Below are 19,922 nucleotides of genomic sequence, written 5' to 3'. Positions count from 1 at the left end.
CTCCCAATTCTGTAGGAGTATGATAGCAACGACCTCAGCATTTTTGTGACATAATCCCTCTCAAGAGCTTAGCACAGGCTCTGGCACATAGTAAGTACTCAGTTATAGGACTTACGAACTACCATGGAATCGTTATGTTGACAAAGAGTAACCGAGCTCTTAAGTACCTGACTATACCTTGTTGCTCTGTCATCTGAACTTCACTCCAGGCTAGTGTCTCATCTATATGATGAGGGAACAGAAGGTTGGCCGAGCTGACAACCCTGACAACCCAAGCTGACACTGTGCGCAACCTTCCCCCACCCCCACTCCTGGGTGGGACATATTTGACATTCCTTAGGAATCTCCCAACTATCTTAATGTTAATACCTTGCTAAGAAGGGAAAAAAACGACCTTGATAATGGCAAGGCCTCTGGTATCTGGTATTCTGCAGATCTTTAGCATACGAAAGTTTTATTGAAACCTCCCTTTTTCCTTACCCCCCAACACCATCGTACATAACCTGCCACCCCTCACAACCCCGGGCAGTGGCTCTTTCTGTCCACGGGTCCTGTTCCCATGCTTTAATAAACCACCATTTTGCACCAAAGATGTCTAAAGAATTCTTTCTTGGTCGTCGGCTCCGGATTCCACCCCACTGAACCTCACCTATATTCTAAAACTTCATTATATAGGGTACATCTCCTGAGCTTTTATGTATAAAGCAAGTCTGTGTCTTTGTCCATCTATCTGTCATTCCTCCATCCCCCCATCCATTCATCTCCCTACCTTTCCTGTAGCCATCAGCCACCCATCCAATCACGGCACATCTGGCCACCACCCACCTCTTCTTCCTCCCACCATCCTTCTCTTTATCCCCCATCATCCATTCAAGCACCATCTACCCTCTCTCCTCCATCCACCCGCCATATGCCATCCACCTATCCTTCCAACCTCTCCACCCACTATGCTTCAGAACCGTGGAGATGTAGGCAGAAATCAGTGAAGGCAGTGGGATGTCACAGATAGATTGGGAGCTTTGGCATCAGACAGACCTGAATTCTAAGCCAGGCTAACTTCATGGCATGTCTTCCCCGTGAGAATTTGGCAAGACACTTCTCAAATCACATCTGTCTGTAACAAATGTCCACACTCTGAACATTCGAACCTGTATATGTATATATGTGTTCACTCGAGCATCTCCTGGGGCTCTATTCTCTGCTGATGAGTTCCCGTCTGACCCCGTGGAGCTCATGCCAGTGCCTACACTGTGCACCTGTGTGTTGATGCCTCCTTGAAACATCTTTGATAGGAGACCCCTTTCTAATTGTTGGCATTATTATTTGCCTGCTCCTGATTTTTCCCCCCTTTCCTAACCTAGTTGTGAGGTCCTAGAGAGCAGGGACAATTTTCTTGGCCCTTGTATCTACCTCCATGTCTAATATTATGCTTCTGCCTGGAAGCCATCCATGATTGCTTATCTACCTTTGTCTTCCCTGGACTGTCTGCAGTGACAGTAACAACCACAATAACAATAATAATAATAGGTAATACTTATTGACCACTTACTATGTGCCAGGCTTTGCCCCTGCATTCATTATTTCCTTTTAGCTTTACCACAATGCCACACAGCAGGTACTTTTTAACCCCTATTTCACAGGAGAGAGAACTGAGGCTCAAAAAAAGCCGAGTCACTGGCCCAGGATTACAAAGCTGCTAATTGGCAGAGCCAAGAGTGACTGCAGTGGTCTGACGCCAGAGCCCGCGTTCTTCTCCACGACACCGCACCACCTCCTCTGCTCTTGCAGGGACGGATAGGACTATATTTGTCCCACTTGCGTCAAAGGATGGTCTGAATACAATAAAATGAAATAGCTGGAGAATGCTTTTTAAAAAAAAAAAAGAAGAAGAAGTTTGGAGTTCAAAGGAAAAGCATTGTCATTAAGCCTTGGGGATTTCCAGAAGTTACTTAATAGTGCAGATCCCCTGACATTATCAGCCGGCACCATCGCCCCTCTATAAAGCCTCCCAAGGGAGCAGCGTTGAGAAACTAGTGGTAATTGGGAGGAAATTGCTCCCGGCGGATCTTTCTGGGGCAAACTTAAAACCTCTCTCTTGCAGATAAAGTAGGTTTCCGAGTTCAGTTTTGGTGCCTCGTTGTAGGAATGACAGAGAAGTGAAAAGTAGCGATCTTTGGGGGATTTGGGGTACTAGGGAACTGGATCTCCGTATTGGCTATCTCCCCTTCTAGACCTGGGGGTCGCCTCTGTCCGGGGCTGGGCTGCATCTATGTCTGTGCTTCCGGTTCACTGTAGGTATTCCTGATGGTGCCGGCAAACGACTCCTAGGGAGGACCCTGTCTGAAATGATGCTTACAGTAACCACTGCAGCCAGGAGGAAAGGGCGTTATCCAGGACTGGGTGGGCGGCTGCCTCAGCGGAAGTAGAAAGAACAAAGTTATCCCAAACCACACCATTCTGGATGGGTGCTCCTTTGAAAAGGGAGCTCTCACCCAAAGGAGGTAGGGAAAGGGGCGGCAGTCCACTGGTCAGGCATCCAGATTCAACCGTCGGGGCAAGACCTCTTTCTGCTCCACTCCCTTGTAGACGGCATCATCTGTGGCCACGCTATCTGGAGCTGACAAGAAAATAGCACAGCTCATTAGCTGGGCGATGACTTCCCTGCCAAATCAAGAGAAACTCAAGACAATGGAATTATGCATCCATTAAAAAGAATGAGGCTGATGATCGTGACAGTTACCATTTGGTATGTCAGGAACTCTGATACGCACTTTGCAGGCATTATCTCATTTAATTCAACAGGCTTGTGAGGTAGGCTCTATTATTATCCCCCTTGACAGAGGACACGCTTGTGAAGTTGAGTCGCCCGCCCAAATGGATCACGCGTAGTCTCCAGAAGCCAATCCCTCATCCCCCAGCTTTTTATTGTGAAAAATTTCAGACTTTTAGCAAACTTGCAAGACTTGGGCAACCAACACCCACATACCCTTTACCTGGTCTCACCAATAGCCAACAATTTGCCATGTCTGTGCCATACTCAAGAATGACAACAGTACTACTTTCATACACTCCATCCATTCTGTATTCAGATTTACATCCTATATGCAAATTTCCCAAACTCTCTCCGAACTGTCCTTTCCAGCTAAGCTTCCTGCCAATCTAGGATCCCTCTCATAACACTGACATTTTTGAAGAGTCTAGGAGACTATGTCACATTCTAGATTTGTCTGTTCCTTCCTGGCTGGATTCGGGATGTGCATTTTTGGCGGGAATATCTTGCAAGTCATTGCGTGCTTGCTAGTACATCACAGAAGAAGCGTGTGGTGTTAGAGTGTCCCTCACGGATGAGACCAAATTCGATCCTTTGACGAAAGCAGCAGTCCTCAGATTTCTCATCGGAAAAGAACACTCCGTGCTCTGTAAATAAGTAACCTGTGGTGTGATTCTTGGAGACTGCATGGTTATCTTGTTCTTCATACGGATCTGTCTGCTGCATAAAGAGACTTATACATACAGACGCGGATGTGTCCACGGCACATTATTAAATTAAAAAAGCACAAGGCAGCATTGTGTGGGTAATTACAGCCTTCCTTCCTTTGTAACTAATTAAGCACGTGAGTAAATGCATCGGAGAAGGGTGTTGCCTGGAAAAGGACTGGTCTGGCTGGGCTTTTTCTTTGAGCAAAGCTGTTGAGTATTGATATGCCTTTTCTCATCCGCTGCTCATTTGTCCACAGTAGAATCTTCCAATGACCTGGTGGGGGAAAGCCTGACTTGCTCAGAGTAGAGAGGAGAGCGGGGCCTCAGCCTTCAGATTATACCTCTCATTGAACTTGGCTCCTGCCTGGCTTCCGGATGGAGACTCCCACAGCCAGAGTCTCTTGCCTTAACCCACAAAGACACCCTTTAATCTTCTGCCGGAGTGAGGGGTCCTCAGGCAGAGGCCTCTAACAGCTGCTTTTTACAGACTTCTAACACTCTGGCCATTTCCTGACCTGTCTACACCCTATTTTAGAAAGCGTAGGACACCTCCCATTTCTGAGCCTTTTAGGGGATGGAGGCACAAATTAAATGACTCGCCTGCTCTCTGCTGCTTTGTACAGGTTTTAGCTGTCCTGGCTCTGCCGTATCGCTCACTATTTGTCCACTGCGGCAGAGCTTCTGTGTTCGATAGCCCTTGTCCCCTCTCTCCTTCACTTTACCCTTGTGGCTGAAGTGGGAATCTGCAAGGGGGCATGCCCACGCTTAACCCCAAATCCATACCTTAGATGGATGGTTTCAATTTTTAACATGAGCCCTTAGTTTGTAAAATAAACTGAAATATATTGGTAAAAATGTATATAGTTCCTATTTTATTTTTTATAACATATATATATTTTTAAAATATTTTATTTATTTATTTGACAGAGAGATAGAGAGTACAAGTAGGCAGAACAGCAGGGAGAGGGAGAAGCAGACTCCCTGCCGGGCAGGGAGCCGGATACGTGGCTTGATCCCAGGACCCTGGGATCATGATCTGAGCTGAAGGCAGCCGCTCAACCGACTGAGCCACCCAGGTGCCCTTATGATATATATTTTAAAGACACCACATATAAGAGGCATAACAAGGAACCTGTTGATTACAAGTGAAAGAAATTCACCTGGAACCATTTAAGTGAGAGGATTTATTGGCTCACATAACTGAGATGTCCAGGGTGAAGGCTTGGGAACTCCATGGACACCAGTAACGTCTTCCAGGCCTTCTCCTTCCATCTTCGGTTTTCTGTTACAGCCTTTTTCCCTTGCTCACTGCATCGGCACATTTTTCCACCTGCAAAATGGGGCTGTCAGGAAGCATGAGTGATGGAAACGGTTGGCAATTAATGTACTCAGCAAACAGAGAAGGTTTCTGAAATCCTAACCAGTAATAAGCATAATTGCTTTTCAGAAATCTACCCAAAGCCCCCGCCCCCAAGAACAGGCACACAGGGAGGCAGAGGAGAGCATTAGCTTTGCATCAGGAGCTGTTTGAGCTGAGAAGATGGGAAGGGATCTGGGTGAATGAGTCAGTTGCCAGCCCTGGTACAGGCTGATCTCTACCTCTGTCTGGAGGAGCTATGAGCCACTCCGGAGTTCCTTAGGTTGTCCTTGTTCTCCAGGCTGAGCGCCGGGGAGTGCTGGACAGAGAGGTCTTGGGGTCCCAAGCAGCTCAACTTTCGGACCCATGGGGACTTGTGTCTGTGACTGATCCTTCCAGCTGTTAGGGGCTGGGCTCTGTTTGGCCGGCTGCAGGACGCAGATGTGGCCTCTTGGCACAGCAGATATTGGGATAATGGGAGGGTGTGGGATGGTCAGTGAGAAACAGGGGGTTGGGGGGACTGCAGGAGGGAAGGCCTGGGGGCAAGAAGACGTGCTGTAAGTTTGGGGTGAGTAGATGGTTCTTGTGGCTCCGGGAGCAGCATCCCTGAGAGTTTCTTAGCCCATGCAAGTGGAGGACTGCAGACAAATGATGGTATTTCTTTTAAGCTCAGTTTTCTCATCTATAAAATGGGGCAACATTAGCAGCCTACCTTATAGATGTTGAAAGCCTAGAGAACATTTTATTTTCCACTTCTTTCCTGTTCTGTGTATGGAAATAAATACCTTCATAACCTTGGCAGGATGAGAGCCACATTCCCTAATTAAGGCGTGTTGAAACCACGCAGGGCAATCCGTGTGTTGCTGTGTGGACAGAGAGGGGGTGATTCTGCCCCTGGGAGGAGGAGAGAAAACAAGAAACAGTGAAGCTGGCCAGACCGTCTGTGTGGTAAGACACCTGCCTCCTTTCTGCGACTGTATGGTTTGGAAGTGAAGGGGCTGAGTAGGGAGGGGATGAAATGGAGACTTTCTGCAGAGGGCACAGTAAAGAAACCCCTTGGCGGAAATCCCGAGAGGATTTCATAGCCATGAAACCGAGGTCTGAGCAAAGCTCCCTGTCTACCAGAGGGGGCCCCAGTGGAAGGGGCTACCCATGATGTCCCAGGAGGTCAGACACTATGACCAACGTACGGTGTTGGGCGCAACGTTTGATTACTGTGGCCACTATTATTTAAATTGTCACCACAAATAGCACTCTTGTTACTTCCCACTGCCGCTGAGGGATTGGGCGCTGTGGGCCTTGAGCCGGGCTACCCTCACAGGCGTTTTGCTTCTCTCCTGAGAAATGTAATTGATGGAAGGAAGTGAAATTCACTGAGACCTCCCTAGCAATAAGGAAAAAAAAAATACAAATGAAAACTACAGAATAGGGGCGCCTGGGTGGCTCAGTGGGTTAAAGCCTCTGCCTTGGGCTCAGGTCATGAACTCAGGGTCCTGGAATTGAGCCCCGCATTGTGCCCTCAGCTCAGCGGGGAGTCTGCTTCCTCCTCTCTCTCTCTGCCTCTCTGTCTACTTGTGATCTCTCTCAAATAAATAAAATCTTAAAGAAAAAGAAAAGAAAAGAAAACCACAAAATAACATTTTATCTGTTTGGTAATGATTTTGTTTTTAAAGTTTTAGTATCCAGTATGGGTCTGGGCAGGGTGATATCAACAGTCTTAAATCATGGAGGTGGGAGCAGAAGTTGCTACAACTTGTTATAAAGGGAATCTGACAAAAAAAAAAAAATCATCAAGAGCATTGAAAACATGTGTGTCCTTGGACTCAGCAGTTCCACATCCAGATATAATATTTAGTGGATTCTTGCAAAGATTTAATTAAAAGGCAAGCTAGACTGACAGTTGTAGCGAAAAACTGAAAAGAGCTACGTCCAGCAACAAATTCGTAAATAAATAAGGATGCATCTGCTGATAGGGCTAAGCGGTCGTTCTAAATGATGTTTCTGGAAGTTTTTTCATTGATGTAAATATAAAGTTAATTTGAGAAAAACAGGGAACAAAACTGCATGTCTTGTATGATCCCTGGAGTGGATGTGAGCTTTTCATCTCCCCAGGATATTCGGGGCAGGCCATGTCATGCCAGGATGCCCTGTGCTCCTGACTCAAGCTTGACCAGTGAAGGCCATCCCTAGATGATGCTAAAACCCTCAGGAGAGAAGTGACTCTCTTTCGATTGGCCTAAGGCCGGAGAACCATGCTTGCCAAGAGCTGTGGTATCCCTTTCTTGCCTCCATGTGGGAGAGCCTGCCGGGGATGAAATCAAACAAGGGAAAGTAGAACCAGGAGATATGGGAAGACAGATTCAGATGACATTCATTGAGCCTCTGGATCCATCTGCTCCTGAAGTCAGCCCCTACGATTTTCAATTCTATGAGCCAGTGCATTTCTTTTATTGCTTACATTAGACTGAATTGGATTTCTCTCACTTTAAAGTAAAAGAGCCTTGACTAAAACGAGCCCAGTTTTATAAAAATCAGTAACAAAAAAGATTCATTAAAAAAAAAAAGGATTAGGTGCTTGGGTGGCTCAGTTGGTTAAATGTCTGCTTCTACTCAGGTCATGGTCCTGGGGTCCTGGGATGGAGCCCTACATTGGGCTCCCTGCTCAACGGGGAGTCTGCTTCCCCCTCTTGTGCTCTGCCTCTCTCTCTCTGACTCTTGCTCTATCTCAAATAAATAAAGCCTTTAAAAAAAGTACTCATAAAAGTAGACACAAGATGTGGATTGTGATTTTCTCTGGGTGGCGAGAGCTATGTTGTTGCTTTTTGTCTTCTTTTTGATTGAACAGTGTAGTAAATTAAAAACATGCCCAAGGCCCCCCTCCAACCAAACCCCAAACATTCCACAAATTCTTCTATACCTCTGCCCGCAAAAGATGGGGTCTCTGTTCTCTCCCATTGAATCTGGAGGACCTTAGTGACTGAATGCTCTCTAAAGTATGGTGGAAGTTATGCTATGTGACTTCCTAAGCTTAGTCATAAAATGCTATGGAGCTTGGGTCCAGTTCTTTTGGGGCACAAGCCTTGGAGCCTAGAGCTTTCATGTAAGAAGTCTGAGGCAGCCATGATAGGAGGAAGCCCAGGCCACATACACAGTCCCTGTGTATGTGTTCTAGCTGACAGCCCCCGCTGAAGTCCCAGCTAATAGCCAGCCAGCATCAAGGACCAGACATTTAAGTTCAGACACCTCCAGATAATTTGGCCCCCGGCAGTCAAGTCAGTCCCAGCCTTTGGGTCTTCCCAACTAATGGCCCATTGTGGTACTAATATATACCATATGCCTATGGTGTCCTTTCCAGATTGTTGACCCACAGAATGTGGGAGCATAATAAAATTATTTTAAGCTGCGAAATTTTGGAATGGTTTGTTAACATCAATAGATACTTGAAACACAGATATTTCTGATTATCCTGCAATGAACAGGTTTGTTTTATATTTAAGAATTGAAAAAGAAAAACCAACAGGAAAGGTTATTCTTTAAAGTCACAGACATAAAAACAAACAAATAAAAAAAAAAAAAACCCACAGCATCATCTGGGAACAGAAATTGGTCTCGCATCTACCTGTTTCTCCAGGTCACGGTGACAGATATTGTCTGACCTTCTATTCTACTGCTCGGGGGTGGGGGGAGTAAGCAATACGAATGAGTCAATTTTCTAGAGTCTTTGTGACCCCGATATCCTGAAATATTGAGTTCTTCGAAGCAGCTGTCTTATCAAACAGGTTAAAACAATTTCTGCTTAATTGCCAACGTGGAAGAATCCTTGAAAAACAATCTGGCGGCCTGTAGTATATACATTCGGTTGCTTATGTTTGAAAGTAAAAGCAAAATGCAACTCAGGGACGCCTGGCTGGCTCAGTCAGTAGAGTGCTTGTGATGCTTGGTCTTAGGGTTGTGAGATTGAGCCCCCTGTTGGGGGGGGGTGGAGAATACCTAAAAAACATCTTTTTTAAAAAAGCAACTTAATATGGTTTCAACAAGAGAGGGAATTTATTGACTAACAAAAGTCAAAAGCTGAGAGGTGGAGAAGTTTCAGGTGAGGCTTAATCCAGCAGCAATGTGACCAGGGTCAATTTCTTTTTGTGCATTTCCCACCTTTGCTTCCTTGCGGGGGGCTGGGGGTGGTGGGTAGTGATAATCCTTACTAAGCAATGGGACTTCCCCTTATGGCCACAAAATTGATGTCATCAGCATTGGAGCTCTCTGCTTTCTGGGTCTGGTCATGGTCATGCATTTTCCTGACAGTGAAAAAAAGAAGTGTTGAATCTGAGTCTAGTTGGCCCCATGGGTCTAGCTTTGATCACGTAATTCTCCTTAAATCCATTGCTGTCTGTGGCAGGGGGTAGGTGTGGGGAGTGATAGGATATCCTGATTGGACTAAACAGAAAATTTACTCAAGGGATTAAAGGCAAGTCTGTTCTACCCAAATGCTATGGGTGGCATATCCCAGGTCTTAATAAAGAAGAGGGAACGGAAAAGTATGGAGCAAGACACATGTATCTATAGCAAAAGACACATGAATCTTTATGTCCTTGTCCTGGTAGCCCTACTTCTGGGGGAATGTTCTAAAACCCAAGAAAAGGCTTATTTATGGAGATGCTCACTGTTATTTACAGGAGTAAAATTCCAGAAGCATCCTCAATGTGCAATTCACCCATTTATTTCCATTATTAAGGCCTTTTACAATCAGGTAGACATTTGTATTAGACTCTGGGGACACATGCAAGTAATAAGACACAATCTGGTTGTAACACTCAAGGTTCAGAGGCGAAAATAAAGTAAATGTACAGTTTTACCAGGGTGCCGTAAGTGTGAATACAGTAATGTTCAGTGCTGTGGAAGCTCAGGGGAGGCACACCCAGCTTGGGTTTTGAGAATGATAATAGGAGGGCTTCCTGGAGGAAGAGAGACCTAAAGGACCAGTGAGAGGTAATCACACAAGGGGAGTGGAAATGGTGCAGGGGTGATGGGGGGATGGAAGGGAAACATTTTCAAACTACCAATGCCTTGGTCCTATCCTGCAGATTTGTTTTCTGTTGGTCTGGGGTAGGACCTGGGCATAGTTTGCCTTTGGGGAGCCCTGTCATTATTTAAAATAAACAGCTGGATGGGCTTTCTCAGGGGGATAAGATATGAGACCCTCAAGACCATCACTTAACCATGGAGAGGTGATTGCTGTAATGTGGGAACTGAGCAAAGCGGGGCATCTCTTCTGGTGTTCAGATGAATTAGGAATGGTGATGGTGTAAGGGACTATCCATGGGTTCCCCACTCCCCTCCTTTAAAAAAATTTTTTTTTTTAATTTGTCAGAGAGACACAGAGAGAGAGTGAGCACGCTCAAGCAGGGAGAGAAGCAGAGGGAGAATCAGGCTCCCCACTGAGCAAGGAGCCCAATGATATGATGTGGGACTTGATCCCAGGATCTTGTGATTGTCACCTGAGCTGAAGTCAGACAACAACTGAGCCACCCAGGGGTTCCTTCCTGCCTTCTTTCCCACCCTGTTCCCTTGCTCTCTCCCTCCTCAATCCCCACCCTTTCCACTCCCACCCTCCCTCCTTCTGTCCTTACAGAGCATCTAGCAGGGTCAGGCTATTTCCAGCTAGCGGGAAACCCTTCAGCACATGTGGTTGTGCCTCTGGATTTGGTGGTGCTTGTGGTGGGGGCTGCCTGTGGGGTTTGCTGAGATATCAGAGACAGTGGCCCAGATACAGCCAACGGAGGTGACCAGGCACAGCCCCATGGAAGTCACAGGGACTTGGTGGAGGTGGGGCACTTCTGTTTCCATAGGGTGTGGAGTGGGAGGTTCCAGGATCTGTCGGGGCAGCAGAGCAGGATACCTGCTGAGCTGGGACAGAGGGTCTGGCACCCTTGGGAGGTGCTTGTCATTCCTTTGACCCCATCGTGCCAGAATGGTGAGTGACCGGGTAGGAGCGCACTGGTCATCAGGTCAACCCAATTAGCAAGGTTGGACTTCATCCTGAGGGCGTCGAGGAGCCAAGGCCTATATCTGATCGGCAAGTGGCCTGATCAGATCTGTGCCCCAGGAAGATCCCAGTGCAGCTGTGTGGAGAACACCTCACTATGGCAGACCTGGCCTCTATCTTGGGGCACCGCCCACTCATGACCCAGAGGTCTTAGGTCAGTGGTGTTACCTCTCTGAGCATCAGCATCCTCATCTGTAAAACAGAGATGAAAATGTTTACCCACTGTGGGTTGTTGGGAGGATACGTAGAATGTGATAAGGCGAGTAAAGACAGTAAAGAGCATCATGCGTAAGAGGACTGATGACCATGAAGCCAGGTGGCCTGGTTTGAATCCTGGTTCTGTCCTTACCAGCTGTCTGACCTTGGCAAGTTTCCTGACCTCTCTGTGTCTCAGTTTTCCCATCCACAGAATGGAGATATAATCGTTCCTCCTTCCTAGAATTGTTATGAAGATTAATATTAGTAAAATGTTAAAAACAGTGATCAGTCATGGAATGAAAAAATCCTGGAATAAAAGACACAGCATCAGGAACAGAGTTGATGGTATTATAGTAGCGATGTGTCCATATAGTTGCGGTGAGCATAGCGTCATGTATAAACTTGTTGAATCGCTATGTTGTACTCCCAAAACAAATGTAACATTGTGTGTCAACTATATTCAAAACAACGCAACAACAAAACAAAACAGTGACCAGAGAGGTGTTTGCTAAAGAAGTAGCTGAGAGGGCATTGGAGGGTAAGTGAGTGGTCCAAAGCCCAATGGCAGGAGAGTGACATCAGAGCCTGATTGGAGTTCAAGTCTTTCCTTACACGATGCTTTTTGAGTTAGACTCTTCATTTCATCACTATTTCTATGAATCTTTTCAAATCGTGAACACCACACAGTACGGCTCCTAGGAAACACTGGGCTCTTAGCAATGATAATGATCAAAGAAGCAATGTCCCCAGAAGGATCACCGCAGTTAAGAAAAGGGTGCTGGAAGGGTGCTAAAGAAATCCTGGGGTGGTTCTCTGACCCCCCCCGGATCTGCATTGGTATTCTGAGTTCAAGGCTTTTCCCACTCATTAGTAGAAGTATGACCTTGAGCACCAAGTCACTTAATATCTCTGTGTCCCACTTTCTTCATCTGAAAAATGGAGGGGATGTAAGAGTATCTTCCCTAGGGCCATTGTGAGGAATAAGCAAGCTAGCCCAGGCACCTGGCACATAAGGAACCCTGGAAAAAGTATTAGCTATGATCATGATGGGCCCATGATGGGAATTCTTGAGTGCTTACTCTGTGCCAGGCTTTACCGTCATTGTCTCATTCCAGACTCACATAAACTCTGGAAGGCAGAGTTTATAACTCTTTTTACCCAGAGACGTGAAAGCCTGGGCTCAGAGACTTGACACATCTTGCCAAGGTCACACAGCAAGTACAAGGTGAAGCTGGGATTCCAATCTCCATCTACTTGATTACAAGAGTCTAAATCCTCAACCACCCACCATCCTTCCTCCTGTCAGTCAGCAGCACCTGCAGACTTTAATGGGGGCAAAATTATGTCTTATTAATTTCATACCCTCTGCCACCCCACTCCCACTCCCAAGGGCTTGTCCCAGAGTGGGTACCAGGAAGTGTTTGCCAAGTGAATCGATGATCTCCCACACCTCCCACTCCTGGCCTTTCAAAGCCCTCCATCTCTACATCCTTGAACCAGCTTCTACTGTAAGGAAGAGTGATGAAAGAAGTCTTGCTCCCCAAGGATACAATTAATCAGAATGCTTCAGTTGCGCCCATACCCCTGTCTGTGTAAATACATGTTTTTGTATCTGTATAAATAGTAGCACTCACAAAGGTTGTTGGCTCAGTGATGTGGTTGAATGGGAGCCTGACAGCGTGATGTATGGCTCAGGTCAAATTTAACTCTAACCTGTTGTGCAAGACAGATATACTTTGAGAACCCTTTTTGCTGCATAATTGCCATGGGCCCACCTTCTCCCCAGGGAGAGGATATTTCCACACTAGCCCACAGTTTCTTGCTGCTGCACACCCAAGTCAGATTTGGAATCTTTTGGCTACTTTCCCAGCAGTGTGGGCTCAGGTGATACCCAACCAGGCAGTCTTTGTCAGCAAAGGAAGAAGGAGCCATCAAAACCCGCAGCCCAAGGAATCTGGACGGTGAGATGGAGACCATTCTGGGATAGGTGGTCTAGGAAATCTTCTCATCTATCCATCCATCCATCCATCCATCCATCCATCCATCCATCCATCTATGTATCCACCCATCCATCCAGCTGTCTTTCTGTCCATACATAGCATCTGGTATTTACCTAGAGCATCCATCCAAATGTGTTCCTCCAGCCATTTGTTCATTCATTCACTATATCCATCCATCCATCATACCCACCATCCATCCATCATATCCACAAGTCCATCAGAGTCTATCCCTTCAGGCATCTGCTATGTGCCACACACTGTGCTGAACACTGGAAATACAGTAAACATTCTAGCCTGAGTTCAGCAAACGAGCAGATATTCATGCCTGTATCTTTTTAGTTACAGGCCCCAAGAAGTGCTATAGAAAAGGGGTAGGTGGTGTATGGAGATCCTATCCCTGGGGAACTTGACTTAGTCTTGTAGTCAGGGATGGCTTCTGAGAGTTGATGGGTGAGAAAGAGCCATCCATCCACCTGGGAGCCAAATTGAGCTTTCAGGGCAGCAAGAAGAGCCCAAGGACTGCTTTGAGGTTGAGAAGACCTCGGAGTGAGCAGAGAGTGACTGGAGTGCATTAAGGATGTTAGAATGACAAACGACTGGGTGGGGAGACACTGGGAAGTCTGATCTGGAAGCTATGAAAGGATTTGGTATCTGGAAAGCTTCCAATTTCCCTGTGGTTCCACCGTCTCTGAAGTGGGAGTTTCACATCTTAGTTTAACAGGAAGGTGGTAAACCATGATGGAAAAGCACAGAGCTAAATTGAGCTCTTGAGTCCACCAGTCTACAGGTATGTGACCTTGTGAGGCAGCCCTTTAACCTTCCTGAATCTCACGGACGCTTGGGTGGCTCAATCGGTTGAGTGTCTGACTCTCAATCTTTTGTTCAGGTCATGATATTAAGCCCTGAGTGGGGCTCCTAGCTCAGCTTGGACCCTGCTTGGGATTCACTCTTTCCCTCTCCCTCTACCCCTCCCTCCACCTCTAAAATAAATAAATCTTTGAAAAAATTTCTCTGAGCCTTCGATTTTTCACCTATAAAATAATGATAATCCTGTTGGTCTTTCTTCCCTTGTTTAATATTTTAAGAGTACTCTATGTTCCAGGTGCTTTTCTGGACACTAGTGATATTCCAATGACCAAAACAGGCCAAATGCACTGAGTCGTTAGTTGTTACAAAGATTAAATGAGATAATGCAAATAAAACAGTTAATACCATGCCTGGCCCATTTTATATGCTTATTAGATGGTGGTTGTTTTGATTATTATTTTAAAAATTCACCAAGGAACACATTCCTAACACTGCTCAGTATACTGGACTCCCCAAGGAGGTAGCAGGTGGCATCTTCCCCTGGAGTCCTAACACTGCCATTCACCTACCTGTTCTGCCAACTCAGAAGCAGGAGAGGCATCTTTCATTCCTCTCTCCTCCTCATCCCTGAGAGCCGGTCGGTCACCAAGTTCTGCCCTTCCTGTCTTCTAAATATCTCATATGTAAAACTCACTCATCTCCAGCTCCCATTCATTGACATAGCTTGGGGCTCTTGATGTCACACCTGTCTGACAGACATTGTTAATTGCTTACCCCAAATGTACATCTTTCCTTCTACACTGGAAGTGTCATTGTGTCTATAATGTCCATTATAACTCAGGCTACTCATGTTCCCAGCCTCTTTTGCCCTTAGTGAGCAAAGATTGGCAGTTGTGACCAAGAAGAGGGAAACAAAACTCTCATGGAGGCTTGCCTTTTACCCTGCCTGAATTTTTTCTTTCTTTAAACATGATTGTGATGTCTGGAGCTGTGGTAGCTATCTTGGAACCATGAAGTAATAAGATAGAACAGAAAGAAAGAACCCCCCCCCCCCCCCCCCAAAAAAAAAAAAAAAAAGGATCCTGGATTCTTGGGGGAAATAGCTAACTGCTGACCTCTAAATTTCTTGTGAAAAGAGGAAACCCCTCCTTTGGGTAAGCCACTGACACTTGGAGTTTCTGTTACTGAGAACTAGATGGATTCCTACATGGTCTTCATGTTGTGTTATCAGCCTCCCAGCTTACCAACTTGCCTCCCCTCTGGGTGAACCCCCTAATTCATTCCCTGCATAGCTGCTACAGGTATGTTTTGAAGCAAACAAATCATTTCCCTTCTGTGATTGATAACTTTTCAAAGGTTTCTCATTGCCTACAATCGTCCCCAAGCATGGTGTTATTTTCTGGCTAAATAAGGGTTTTCAAAGAGCATCTCAGCACCTTGATTAGTTTTTTCTGAAGAATATTGAGATATTAATCTCTTACTCAACTCACATGACTCTGGTGTTATTGCAATAGCATTTCAAATAGAGTATTAAATTTAACTTTACCTGACTTTAAAGAAAAAGAAGAAACTGAAGTGAAATTGAAGTAATTGCTGATTTTCAAATGCTTTTTTTTCCCCACACAAGTGATATGATGTCTTAACAGCTCTCTCTTAGGAAATTATTGAGGAGAAGTGACAACAGAGTGCAATGTGGCATCCTGGATCGGATTCTGGACCAGAAAAAGGACAAGATTGGGAAAACTGGCAATATTTTAATGAGGTCTGTAGTTTTGTTAATAATATTATATCAGTGTTGATTTCCTGGTTTCGATAACTCTCTATGAATGATCATGTAAAATGTTAACATTAGGAGAAACCTGTGAAGTACACACAGAATCTTCTGTGTTATTTTTTCAGCTTCTCCGTAATTCTAGAATTACTTCAAAATTTAATGTTTTTCAAAAATCACTTTTGGTTTAAGAAAAAAAATTATAAACACACAAATGATTAGGGTAGTTTTTTTATTGAATTACAGTTGACAAACAAGATTAGAGTGGTTTCTAATTATGTTTTTATTCAAGAGGGTATGGAGCACTCCCTGTTGAGAAATATGATGGCATTAGCCCCTCCCTAGAAATCCTTTCATTTTCTCCTTGTAAACTTGCAAATTTTTGTTAATTATTTTTCTGTTGTCAAGATTTTAGAACATTGACTTCCTCATTACTGGAGCTGTTTCATCTTGATTATGTATTTAAATAATTCTGTGCTCACCACTGTCTGTTTCCTGAATTCTTTACTTTGGTTTATCTCTTTATTGGCTGGATTTCATAAATGAATACTTCAAAGGAAAAAAAAAAACCACTGTCTCTTTGACTCTTAATATAGAGAACAAACTGAGGGTGGAAGGAGGGGGATAAGTGGGGGTGGGGCTAGGTGGGGGATGGGCATTAAGGAGGGCACTGCGATGAGCACTGGGTGTGATATATAAGTGATGAGTCCCTGAATTCTCCTGAAACCAATGTTGCAGTGTGTGTTAACTGACTAGAATTTAAATAAAAATCTGAAGAAAAAGAAACCCCACAATGTGTCTTGGCTCCTAAGTTCACACACATTTGAAAATGTCTACGTGCTGCCATTTCCTTTATACAAATGAAAGCTTGACTGGGTATAAAATTATGGGGTTTTGGTTCTCTCTATAATTTTGGCCTATAGATGTCATATAATGGAATCATACAATGATTCCATACAATCATACATACATATGTAACCTTTTAAAAAAAAAAGATTTATTCATTTATTTGAGAAAAGAGAGTGAACATGGAAGGGGGAGGAGCAGAGGGAGAGGAAGAGAGAATCTTCATGTAGACTCCATAGTGAGCATGGATAGGACTTGATCTCAGGACCCTGAGATCATAATCTGAGCCAAAATCAAGAGTCAGAAGCTCAACTCACTGAACCACCCAGGTGCCCCACAGAACCTTTTGATTCTGATTTCTTTCATTCAGCTTAATGCTTCTGAATTACTTCTCTATTATTATATGTGGCAATACTTCACTTTTATTTTTTCTTATTAGTATTAAATTGTGTTGATGATCTATGGTTTCTTTATCACTTGCTGAAGGGCAGAGTGGCTGGACTATTCTTCCCAACAGTGGATGAGAGTTCTAGTTGCTCTGAATCCTTGTCAGCAGGTAGTATTTTTAGGTGGGTCCCCACCCCTTAATTGTAGCCATTCTATTAGGTGCATAATGGTGATGGTTCAGTTTGCATGTCCATAAGCAAGTGATGGTTGAGCATCTTTTCATGCACTTACTTACTTCTCATATATCTTCTTTGGTAAAGCAGCTGTTGAAATACTTGACCCATTTTTTTTGTCTTATCACTGCTGAATTTGGAGAGTTCTTTATATATTCTGAATAAAAGTCCCTTACAGAATATGTGATTTGCAACTTTTTTCTCCCCATATGTAGCCTGTTTTTTCATTCTCATAGCAGAAAAAAAGTTTTAAATTTTCATGAAGTCCAATTTATCAATAATTTTTAATGGGCTATGTTTTTGGTGTCATATCTGTGAACTCTGCCTAAATAAAGGTCATGGAGAGCTCTCCTATCTTGTAAAACCATGTAAAACCATGTTACCATGTAAAATATGGTCTATGTTTTACAGTTTATCTATTATCATGTTGTGTTAATTTTTGTATAAGGTGTGAGGTATAAGTTGAGGTTCATTTTTTTTGCATATGAATGTCTAATTGTTCCACCATCACTTGTTGAAAAGGCTATCTTTCTTCCATTGAATTGCTTTCATGCCTTTGTTGAAAAACAATCAATTATGTTTAGGTGGGTCCCTGTCTGTACTCTCTATTCTCTTCCATTGATTTATGTATCTGTCCTTTGTTAATACCTCACCTCAATACCTTTATTACTGTGGCTTTATAATAAATGTTAAAATTGGTTAGTGTGAACCCTCCAACTCTTTTTTTTCATCAAAACTGTTTTGGCTATTTTTTTTTACATACCCATATAAATTTCATAATTATCTTTTTTTTTCTTTTTTAAAGATTTTATTTATTTATTTATTTGACCGAGAGAGACACAGTGAGAGAGGGAACACAAGCTGGGAGAGAGGGAGAAGGAGAAGCAGGCTTCCCACTGAGCGGGGAGCCTGATGCAGGACTCTATCCCAGGACCCTGGAGATCATGACCTGAGCCAAAGGCAGATGCTTAACCAGTGAGCCACCCAGGCACCCTAGAATTATCTTTTCTATTTCTAGATCTTTTCAATTTCTACAGAAAAGCTCTTGCTACAGTTGGTTTGGGGATAATGGACATCTGAACTATGTTGTCTCACAATCAGTGAGCATGGTGTGTCTTTTTGTTTAAGTTTTTTTCATCTGTGTTTATGTATTTTCAGCATACAGATCCCATACATGTTCTGTTAGGCTTACACCTAAATATCTTATTTTTTAAGGACTTACCACAAATATACTGTTTTTAAAACCTCAGCTCCTAATTCTTCACTGATAGTATATATAGATATGATTAATAATCATATTTAAAAATAACAGTTTATACACCAACCTTCTATTTTACAAACTTTCTAAACTCACCTATTAGTTCTGGAAGTTTTTTCTTTTTTGTAGATTGTTTGGAATTTCCTCTATAGACAATCATAGCCTCTGTGAATACAGTTTTTCTTTCTTTTCAATCTGTATAGCTTTTATTTCTTTTACTTGCCTTTTTGCAGTGTCAGGACTTACCAGCACAATGTTGAGTCGATAATGAGAGTGGGCATCCTTGCTTTGTTCCCAGTCTTAGGGAAAGCATTTAACCTTTCACCATTATGTGTGATGTTAGCTTTCAGTGTTCCGTAGAGGCCCTTTATCAGGATAAGGAGGATCCCTTCTAAGTTTTCTGAGAGCCTTAAAAAAAATGACAAATGGATACTGGGTGCTGTCTAAGTGCTTTTTCTACATTAGATAGTATGATCATGTGGTTTTCTTCTTTACTATATTAATGTGGTAGGTTATATTGATTTTCAAATGTTGACCCAGACTGTACTGCCCAGATAACCCTCACTTGGGTGGTTGGGATGGGTAAAGCCACACACAAATATATACGGTTTGCTAATATTTTGATGAAACCACACGGTCCTGGAGTTATATTGTTCAGAATATACTAAACTACTTATTTGATTTCTTAGACATTGGAATATTAAGGTCATCTATTTCTTCTTGGGTGAGATTTGGTAGTTTGTTGCTTTTGAGAAATCAGTTCATTTCAACTAAGTTGTCAAATTTGTGTGTAAAGTTGTTCATAGTATTTTTTCTTCATTATCCACTTATGTCTGTGGGGTCTGTAGTAATAGTCTCTATTTGTATTGATATTGGTAATGCATGTCTTTTCTTTTCTTTGTTAGTCTGGCTAGAATATCAATTTTATTGATATTTTCACAGAAGCAGTTTTTGGTTTGGTCAATTTCCTCTACTATTCATTGATTTCTGAACTTTATTATATCTATCTTTAGTATTTCTTTCCTTCTGATTGTTTCTGGTTTATTTTATTCCTTTTTCCCTCATAAGATTCATAAGGTAGAATGTTAGATTGTGGATTGTGACACCTATAGGACACCTTTCCACATACATGCATTTAATGAACTACATTTCTCCCTACACACTGCTTTAGCTTTATCCCACACATGTGGAGATGTGTTTTCATTTTCCTTCATTTCAAACTGTTCTAATATCCCTTGGTACTTCCTCTTTAATGCATGGATTATTTACAAATTTGTTTTGTTTTGTTTTTTAATTTTCTAAGTATTTGCGGGATTTTCCCGATGACTTTTTGTTGTGAATTTCTAATTTAAGTCCATTATCTTCAGGGATATCTTTTAGAAGTTTTCAATTTTTCAAATTTATTTAGTGACCCAGAATATGGTCTATTTTGGTGACTGTTCCTTGGCATTTGAAAAGAATGTGAATTCTGCTGTTCTTGGATGAAGTATTCTGCAAAAGTAGATTTGATCCAGTTCCTTGATGGGGAGTTGGTTCTTCTCT

The 19,922-nt window shown here is 43.3% G+C and overlaps 1 long non-coding RNA gene across 2 annotated transcripts in view; it reads left to right on the top strand.

Annotated features, from left to right (window-relative positions):
- LOC116868576 overlaps positions 1 to 16,251 on the top strand; it is a 68,282-nt gene extending 52,031 nt beyond the window's left edge. For both annotated transcript variants that reach the window (XR_004382862.1, XR_004382863.1), the window contains one exon: positions 15,513 to 16,251. This is a non-coding gene — a long non-coding RNA (uncharacterized LOC116868576). The remainder of the gene's footprint in view (positions 1 to 15,512) is intronic.
- The last annotated feature ends 3,671 nt before the right edge of the window (positions 16,252 to 19,922 follow it).

The sequence above is a fragment of the Lontra canadensis genome, unplaced genomic scaffold (genome assembly GCF_010015895.1).
Source record: "Lontra canadensis isolate GAN:19392208 unplaced genomic scaffold, GSC_riverotter_1.0 scaffold16, whole genome shotgun sequence".
Taxonomy (NCBI): domain Eukaryota; kingdom Metazoa; phylum Chordata; class Mammalia; order Carnivora; family Mustelidae; genus Lontra; species Lontra canadensis.
Note: the sequence above shows the minus strand (reverse complement) of the source record. Positions and strands in the feature narration are given on the sequence as shown.